The sequence below is a fragment of the Geospiza fortis genome, unplaced genomic scaffold (genome assembly GCF_000277835.1).
Source record: "Geospiza fortis unplaced genomic scaffold, GeoFor_1.0 scaffold31, whole genome shotgun sequence".
In the NCBI taxonomy this organism is placed as follows: Eukaryota; Metazoa; Chordata; class Aves; order Passeriformes; family Thraupidae; genus Geospiza; species Geospiza fortis.
The window spans coordinates 383,930-393,786 of record NW_005054483.1 but is presented as its reverse complement, the minus strand read 5'-3'; the positions used below and the strand labels follow the sequence as shown (position 1 = coordinate 393,786).

The 9,857-nt window shown below is 55.0% G+C and overlaps 1 protein-coding gene across 1 annotated transcript in view; it reads right to left on the bottom strand.

Moving 5' to 3' along the window:
• MMP11 (matrix metallopeptidase 11) overlaps window positions 1-9,857 on the bottom strand; it is a 32,077-nt gene that overhangs the window by 21,265 nt on the left and 955 nt on the right.

The following is a 9,857-nucleotide window of genomic DNA, read 5'->3' as shown; positions in this document are numbered from 1 at the left end:
GAACCAGCAGCTGGGGATAACCTCACTCTACACCCAGCAGGTGTTAGGGGGAAAGGGGCTGTGCCAGGGGAAGAGAACAGCAGGTTTGATTCATTGTGAGCAACAAAGAGGTGGAATAACTCCCTCAACCCATGGGCCACTTGGGTGTGACACTGCTGCAAGGCACTTGGGACTGAGGGGAGGTGGGGGAAGAGCTTCTGATGAGAGCCAAGGGGAAAGGGGAGGGAACTGAGAGAGAAACTGAATTTAAATGGATTAAGCCTGTCTGTCTAAAGTCCTTTGTTTCCTGTCACCTCCCTGGTGTGACTTTCACAGCTGTATTCTGTGTGCCTGGGGACCTGGCTTGAGGTCCCCTGCAAAGTCAGCACAGAGCTTTACACCCCCTGGGCATTTCCCTGAGCAGCTGGAAGAGGCTCCAGGAGCCAAACTCCTTTGATTTCTCTGATGTCTTTCCTGCTCTCTCTGTAGGAGATAACCTCATGAGCTGATGTCTCCAGCATCACTGCTCAGTGGGTGACAAATGAGGACACGTCCCCACCAGGCAAGTCTTCGTTCTCCCCTCTTGCTTTTGGGATTCCCCTTTTCTCTGGCCCTGGCACCTCATTTTTCTCCTGGGCAGGCAAAGGGGGTGTTTGTACAGGTGGTGGTGGGTGCAAACAAGGCTGGGGGTGATGTGCAGTGAACTGCCCATGTCAACATGATTGATCAGGAGTACTTTTTGAATTACCCAGTCCTCCCCCTCTGCTGGCAGCCCGAGACGTGGGCATGGGGAGAGGGCAAGAAAAGGCTGTGCAGTGGCAACTTGGCCTTTGGGCCTGGACTCACAAGTGGAAAGGTAAAGTAATATGTAAAATAAAATGTAGGTTGTTCAGCAAAGTGCTTTGCTTCAAATCTCTTTTGGGTTCTTTAATAATCTTTCAAATGGAAATGCTGGAATTGTGGAGGCTGTCCTGGATCGAAACAGTGAACCTTGAAAACACCAAAGTTCTCTGGACTTCAACTTAACTAGGTCAGCTTCACTATGAAGAAACTCTTGCTTGATTCCCTACTACTTATTTTACACCTGTTTTCTTTTGCCTTCCCCTTTCTTTGACCTTAATTCTGGGTTGAACCCAGCAGTGCAGAGCCAGGTGAGTTTGGGATCAGCTTGATGCCCTTGTGAACCCACGGGGCACGTGTGGGGCAGGGCCCTGGCTGCCTGCAGGGCTGCTGGGCAGGCACTGCTGCCCCCCTGACCTTGGAACGAGGGACGTGGTGGCAGGAGCCTGCTGCTCCTCACCTTGCAGAAGTGCACTGCACTCCTCAGGGCTCCAGGCTGGGAAGGGGTCCCTGGGGCAGCACTGAGACAGCCACAGCCTGTCCCCTGCACAGCGCACACTGCAGGGCAGCTCACAGCTGTTCCAGATTGCAAGGCAAGATGTTTTCTATTACCATCTGTATGGCAGATTATCTTTGTCAAGTGGGCAGTTTGCCTTATCTCTCTCTCTGAGTGACCACATTCATACCTCCCTCTGAGGAGACATCTGCTGATAACAGACTATTGAATGTCCCTGCATGGCTGATAAGAACTACAGCATCCCATTGGGAGATGTGAGCCCAGAGGGAGGAGCCAAGCATTCCTACCTGGATATAATCTGGAGATTCAGCTTCTCCACTGGATTTCCCAGAGGAGCAGCAGCTGTCTCTTCCACTGAATCTTCACGGGAAGAATACATCCTTCTCTGCAGATCCCCCTGCTCCAACAGAACCACCCCTGACACTGCAGGAGGGCTGAGCCACAATTCCTATGGCACTGCTGCCAACACCCTGACCCACGGGGTGTCAGGTTGTGTTCTGACTCTGGCAGTGTTGTTCTAGTGTACCGCATTGTTTATTTTATCCTTTTATTTTTTTCCTTTCCCTATTAAAGAACTGTTATTTCCTGCTCCCAAATTTTTGCCTGAGAGCCCCTTAATTTCAAATTTATAGCAACTCGGAGGGGTGGGGAGGGTTTACATTCTCCATTTCAGGGGAAGCTCCTGCCTTCCTGAGCAGACTCCTGTCTTTCCAAACCAAGACAATAGTGCAGTGCAGCTCACAGTGCAGGGCAGCTCACAGTGCAGGGCAGCTCACAGTGCAGCTTGCACGGTGCCTGAGCAGCTGTGGGGTCCTCCAGCTCTTCCTCCTCCTTCTCCCTCTGCAGCCCCAGAGCAGCTGCAGGCAGCCCTGGGACTTGGCCCTGGGCTCAGTCCTAGACTCAGCTCTGGACCCAGCCCGGCCCCAGCCCCACTCACCGCCCGCAGTGTTTGTGTCTGCTCATCCCTGCCCCGTGCCAGGAGCCGAGCGCACACAAACACAGCCGGGCTCGCCTGGGAAGCGCTGCCTGCGAGATAAGCACGGCGAGGAAAACACATCCATCTTCGTGTCTCTTGGCCTGAGCCGCAGTTTCATCTGCTGGCATTTTCCTGGCGCAGGCTCAGGGCACACCGCAATTCACCTGGGGAGCCAGACGCCGGGGAGCCAGCTCCCATTCCTGGCGGCAGGAATCCCTGCTGCTCCGGCTGCTGCAGGGGCCGTGGTGGCAAGGGGCTGGCACTGAGGTGGGGCTCAAGGACAGGGCTGGCCCCGGGCTGAGCCCTCCTTGTGGCTGTGGGTCACCAACAGTGTGCTCAGTGAGCCGCGGGCCACCCTGCCTGCCCAGAGCTCCCTGTGCCCACCTGGGCACCAGCACCCAACAGAGCCCGGCCAGGAGCTGGCAGCCAGTGGCTGGACACAGGACAGGTGGCTGGGACACACAGCACAGGTGACTGGGACACAGAGCATCACACAAAGCACGGGTGGCTGGGACACAGAGCACAGGACACAGCACCAGTGGCTGGGACACACAGCATGGGACACAGCACAGGTGATGGGACACAGAGCAGGGGACACAGCAAGGGTGGCTGAGACATAGCACTGGACACAGCACAGGTGTCTGGGACACAAAGCATCACACAAAACACAAGTGGCTGGGACACAGAGCAGGTGACACAGCACAGGTGGCTGGGACACAGCACCGGGCACAGCACAGGGGGCTGGGGGCTCCCATAAGGAGCTGCCGGCGCCGTCTTGCAGCGCTCCCGACCTGCCGGCTCCCCACGAATGGAGCGGCCCCGGTGAAACGCCCCCCAGCCTTGGCTCCCTCTGATCCCTTCCGAAGCTGATCTGAGACTGGAATGTCTCCTGGGACGTGATTCCCTCTAGCCCGAGGGGACCTGCGTTAATAAAACCCAGCGTGAGCTGTGGAGGCGATGGGGGAGGAGGCAGGCAGGGCTGGGGAGAGGAGGCTTTTATGAACAAGTCGCAGGGCTGCTGGAATTGTCCCGTCCTGTCCTCTCTCCCTCTGCCTGTCCCTGAAGTCGAGCTGTGGAATTCAGGGTTGGGTCGAGGCTTTTCTTCACGCACGTTTCTGCTCAGAGCAGCCAAGCCCCTCGGCTCCCTCTCCCCCCTCCTCAGCTGCTGAACTCCTTTCCCTGGAGCAGCCCCGCTCCTCTCACCCAGCGCTGGGACCCTCCTGCCCCTGCTCACTGCTCTGGCATCGCCCCCTGGGGCAGGCTCAGGGGGAGAGGGGTCTGTCCCCAGGATGTGCAGGCTGGCTTGGCAAGGCAGGGCAGCAGCAGCAAGGACAGGGCTCCCCGCACCCCGGCAGGGTGGGAGGCTGCACTCACGGGCTCCTTGGTGCTGGGTGAGCAGAATCAGCCAGACACAGAGCTCTGAATAAATAAACCCATGGGAAGGCAGTGGGGATGTGGCCCAGGAGGTGGAAAAGACAGGAGAGCAAGAAAATTCGGCCCAGAGGAGATGTCCGTGAAGAGAGACCACAGAAATGTGGATTTTATTGGTGTGAGTGCGCTCCTGGCTCCTCTGGGATGCGAAGTGCCTCTCCAGCAGTAGCTTTGCACAGCAGTGATGCCGTGTCCTGCCATTCCACGCTGCCTGGATGCTCCGTGCGACACACACTGCGCTGCCACTGGCAAATGTCACTGGGATAAATGGGTGGGACAGTGGCAGAGATCAATTCCCAAAGTGTTTCCCCGCTTTCTCTCGGGCTGCAGTTGCTGAACTCTGAGACTGCATTGTCACAAACTCCCTGTGGCAACCTCAGATCCAGGGGAGCACCCAGAGACCCCTCTGAAGATCCATCTGGAAAGGGCACCACGAGAGCTTGCACAAGGCTGGGAATGAGCCCAGCGCAGCACCCAGAGTGCCCAGCCTTCCCAGAGAGCTGAGGGGTTTGCTCAGATCACTGATTTTTCCAAAGGTCAGGCTGTTGCTACAGGGGATGTTTGCAGTGTTCCTGTGGAGGAGCCCACGGATGGCTCTGGCAGAAACTCCAACTGAAGGGAAAGCGTTTCGGCAGAAATCATGAGAAATCAGAGTGCACAACCAGGCTGCCCTGTGCATTTACAGGGTTATTGACTTTCCATGTGAAAAGGAGATACCACTGGCTTCTTTCACAGGAAGGAGAAGGTGGGAACTGATATTTAGTTTTGAGCAATTTCTGTTGGAAGCTGACGGCTGGGGAGCCTCAGTAGGATGGGGAGAGCAATGTGGTGACTAAAACTCATGAAACATTTTGGAGAGCTGGGACAAAAGACCCCAAACCACAGGTGTCTGTGCAGTGTTGTGTAGAGGCTGCAGAACCCCCAAGGTCTCTGGGGGTGCCACATGAGCTGTGTCTTTGCTTGGGCAGGGCCAGAGGTGGGGAGGCACTCACTGCAGTGTTCTAGCTCAGAGCAGTTCCTGGCTTGGTGCTAAGAGCTTCCTGAAGGTCATGGGCACCCCTGCCCCATGCATTTACAGGGGTTATTGGCTTTCCATGTGAAAAGGAGATACCACTGGCTTCTTTTACAGACCCATCCTTGAGCTTGTAGCTGGTCCTGTGTTGTTTCACTACAGGGAAACTCCACCAGTGCCCTCCAGAGCTGTGGGACAGCTCCTGGAGATAGATGCTGTCTGTCTGTCTGTCTGTCTCTCTGTCTGCAGAGAGAGGGGGAACCAGGCTGGCCAGGGAGCAGCAGTGCAGGAGCAGGAGCAGGAGGGAAGGGCCTCTGGGCAGGCATTTGGATGAGGAGGAAATGCTCAGCCCTGCGCCTGGACACTGAAGGTGAGGCCAGGGGAAGCAGGGAGAGGTGTGAGACCCTCCAGGGCTCTCTCAGCACCGACATCTCCTGCCAGGGCTGTGAGCTCTCTGCTGCTTTGGGCTGTCTGACAGATCCCAGCCCGAGGAGAGGCAGCAAAGGCCACAGCCCCACTGCTCAGATCCCCCGGACATGCACCAAAAACCTGTGCTGGCTTCTCACCTCAGGACCCAGGCTCGCTGTCCTGTCCTGTGTACAGCAGGTGGATTCACAGGAATTGTCCTCCTGATCTGAGGAGACACCTGAAGTGTTCTGGAGTTTCTTGACCCCTGTTTCAGTCACAATGAATGGTATCAGCCTTCAGCTGGGGTGAGAACACGACTCCAGGAGCACAAACCCCATTTCTTGATGTGAGAGCACAAAGGAAATGGAACTTTCCAAGATGCAGTTGCCACAAGGAGAGTTGGAAAATTGTCTTTCTGCTGCCTCTCCTTTCCTCACAGGAGCTGAGGGCATCCACATTTGGTACCTTCCTCCACCAGAGCGGGTTCAAGTGGCTCAGGTAAAGGCAGGGATGTTCCTGCACCTCCCAGGAGCCACGGGCAGGGCTGAGAGAAGCCTCTTCTGCTGGGGAAAACCTCAGCGTAGCTCAGCTGTGCTGGGGCTCAAACAGAAAACACTCCTGACCTGAAAGGATTCGGGTCCAGAAGAGCCTTCAGCCCAAAAGTGGTCTAGCATGAACGAGTTAAAATCCTTTCCTCTGCTTGGTGAAATTTATTGAAAACTACATCGTTCATGTGTTGAAACTTCACAGCTGTTGCGATTGCCCTGCGGGCAAACCACATCCAAGAAATGGCATGTAGAGATCCTGGAGCCCGGGACTTGAAAGCTGAAACGGGCTCTGGGCGCTGCCTCCCTCCCCTCGCAGCCCCATCTGCAGCTCCCGCAGTCGCTCACCGCGGGCTGCTCCTCCTCCCATCGCTCCTCTCCCTCCTGCAGCACGGGCGCTTTGTGTATTTTGCCTAAAAAAGTAGCGGAGCGAGGATGCGGACAGGAGGATGGGGTGAGGGGAGTGGCACCCGGGGTGACACAGGGCTGTGTGCCACCAGGGAATGTCACCTGCCTGTGACACCGCCCTTTGTTGTCCCTTGGGGAGCGGTGGTGAGGCAGACCCGCGGGAAATGCGCCATTTGCTCGTGAAAAATTCTGTTTAGTGGTAGCAACTTGCCTGGTTTTTCGGAGATTTAGTTTGTTTGGGGTTTTTGTTTTTTGTTGTTTGTCTTTTTCTTTTGTTTTGGTTTTTTTGGGGGGTGTTTTTTTATTATTATTATTTTTTGGCTGCAACTCTAAAAACTGTATAGGATAAAAAGGTAGTTCTGGCATATTTCCTTCTGACCTGAGTGCTCTGCTGTGTGAAGGTGGGGGCTGAAATCAGCCACTCGGCACAAGCAAATTAGGACTAGCTAGAGCTCAAAGAACAAAATAAAAGGACACGAGAAACCACTGACTGCATACACTCAGTCACAAATGATTCACGGAGTAATTTTGAGCAGCAAACAACACATTGGTAAGAACTGGAGGGTTCACTTCTGCCTTTTTAGGGGGGTTGTCCACAAACAAAAATATTGGCGAATCCATCAGACGCTTCGCGCTGCTTTGAATAGTTTGCCCAGCTCCCCAGAGCGATCACGCCGCGCAATTTGCTGCTAACCCAAACAACTGCAGCTCGGCTAGAGCTCGGCAGCGCCCAGATCTGCCCCTGCACGCTCTGCTGGGGCTCTCCAAGCTTTCCCGCAGCTCCAGAGGCTCCGGAGGCTCCTCGGGGCCGGTTCCCCGTGGGAAGCACCAGGGAGCGGCCGGGATGTGCTGGGGGGACAGCGGGGGTGTCGCGGTGCCCTGAGCAGAGCCCGGGCACAGCCAGCCCGCCCCGCAGGGGCAGACGGGCGGGAGACGCCGCATTCCTCACCTGTGAAACAATCCCGGGAGAGCCAAAGGCTCGGGGAATTCCTGGATCCCTTTGTAGCACATTTCGGCTGTGACACAGTGAGGGTTTAAGCGAGGCAGACTGCGGAGGGGGAGCTTACAACCTGTAAGTTCTTTTTAGAGCAATGCAGAGAAAGCGGTTGAAAAAACACAGGCTTGACTGTCGCCCCGGTTTTTTTAAGATTTTCTAAGCCTTCTGATGTTGATATTCTTCTAGCGACCTTTCTCACTTCCTGTAAATAACTCACTGCTTGCATTCCTTTATGGAGGAGGAGAAAGTTGATGGACTGTTGGTTTGTCCAGTGTCATTGCAGAGGTGGCACTGTCACCCTCCGATCCGCTGTCACTCTTAAAAAACTATAAATGTTCAAGTCAAAAAATAAACTTCCTTTTTTTCTTCACTGCACTGAATCAAAGGTCAAATTTAGGGGGAAAAATAGCGGAATTTGGAAGTTTGGCCAGTCAAACAGTGAAAATTGTTGCGGGGGTATTTCGATGTAAATGAGGCCCTCCTGCAGTGGGAGGATGGTCCCTCGAGAACTGGGGCAAAAACACGGGAAAATGGGAAAAATGGTGAAAAAACGGGAAAATGGGGGAAAACGGTGAAAAAATGGGGAATAAATGGGGAAAATATGGGGGAAAATGGGGAAAAATGGGGAAATTATAAAATAGAAAAAAAAGTAGGAAAAAAATGGGGAAAATGGAGAAATGATTGGTGACTGGTCCTCCTCGGGAACTGGGGCAAAAAACGGGGAAAATGGGAAAAAACAGTGAAAAAAATGGGGTAAAAGGGGGAAATATGGGGGGGAAAAGGGGGGGAAATGGGGGGAAAGATGGAGAAATGATCGGTGACTTGTCCTTCTCGGGAACTGGGGCAAAAAACAGAGAAAATGGGGAAAATGGGAAAAAACGGGAAAAACAGTGAAAAATGGGGGAAAATGGAAAAAAGGGGGAAATATGGGGGGGAGGAAATGGGGGGAAAGACGGGAAATGATCGGTGACTTGTCCTCCTCGGGAACTGGGGCAAAAAACCAGAGAAAATGGGGAAAATGGTGAAAAAACGGTGAAAATGGTAAAAAACAGGGGAAAATGAGGAAAAATGATGAAAAAATGGGGGAAATGGGGGGGAAATGGGGAAATGATCACCGACTCGTCCTCCTTGAGAACTGCAAAAATGGGGCAAAAACGTGAAAAACGGTGGAAAATGGGGAAAGGCAGGGAGACCTGACACCGCAACCGCGCCTGCGGTGCGGGGCCAGCCGCGCCGGCGGGGCGGTGCCTCGCCGGTGGGAGCCGCCTCGGGGCGGGCGGTGTGCGGGTGGAGCTGTGTACACACCAAATGATCCCATTAGTAAAGCCGGGGTAGCTGCTCTCCTCCGCACAGGGCCGGCCTCCCACCGCACAGAAGAACTTTGTGTCTAATTAACCAAATCAAAGCGTCCCGAAGAGGGAGGCGCGCTCAGCTTGAAGCCCGGGCTCCTTCAGCAAGTTCTTGTGTGCGTGCTGGAAATAATGAATGGTGATTCCGTACGGGCTGGGGCTCTGGCACTCCCTGTGCCCCTGAGAGCCCGTGCTCTCCTCCCTGCAGCACATGCTCCTCACAGCCAGGATCTCCCCTCCTGCCCTTTCTCCGTCCTGTCTCTCCCTCCTCTGTTGGCTCTCATGGCTCCTCAGGACAGGATCACACTCTTCCCTTCAAGGAAAGGAGCCACACATCCCCAGGAGTTGGGAAAAGGGGGGAAAGTGCAGGTGCTGCAGGGGCTTTCCAGTCCCGTTCCAGCTTTTCCAGCTGCTCGGCCGCTCTGTCGGTGGGAGAAGTCAGGCAGGGAAAGGCCGGGTGTGAAATGCTGGGTGTAAAATGGTGAGAGCAGCACGGCACAGCTCCCGGGGCAGGAGAGCCCCCGGCACTGCGGGGGAAGGATTTGGGGGTGTTCCCCTGGCAGCGGGGTTTGTTTGGGAACGATCCTTCCCTCCCCTCAGGAGCTGCAGCTCCCCCTGCCCGCCCGGCTCCCGCGCCGAGGGGCCGCTCGCTTTACAAACTCTTTTCTCTTCCCCTCGTGCTGGAAATTTGACTCCACAAAAACACTTCCACGGCAGCTAATTGCCAGCCCTGCAGTGGCTGAGCTCTCTAACTCCTGCCACTCAATGAACCAGCCCAAAGAGCTGCTTTTCACAACCTGCTGAATGCACGAACGCAGCCCTAGAGACACGACACAGCTGGGATATCTTTTTTTTTCCTGGACATCTTCTGGATCCTTCTCAATTTTGGAATTTCTTTCTCTCTATTAGGCAAAGGAACACCCAAAGATAGAGGTGGCAACAAGGCCCGTTCCAGGGAGACACTGAGGGGCCCTGGAGACAAGTGGGGGTGCCAGGGAAGAGATAATTGTCAGGAAATTGGTTTGGAGGTAAAGCTGGCGTCGTCCAGCCTGTCTCTTCATGATTTGAGGGCTCATCATCATCTTTTCAAGGATTCCTCCTGCCCAACAATGTCCACGCCTTGCACAGCGCTCCTTGATCTCCCGGTTTGTATCCAGAGGGCTGCTGCAAAAATTGTTCTGCTGGTCAATGGTTTAGACCACATCATTCCTCCCTTCCCTCCTCCCCGGCTGCTCCTTTCCCTGCCCCAATTGCGGAGCGCTCGCATTCCCTCGTTCCCGCCTCTCCTGCACGGCGGCCGCGTTCATTGCCCAGCACAAGCCCCTTCACGCTCTCCGGGCCTGCCCCACAGCCGGCAGGAGCAGCTCCGAGCTCTGCAAAGCCCTCCCCGCGAGC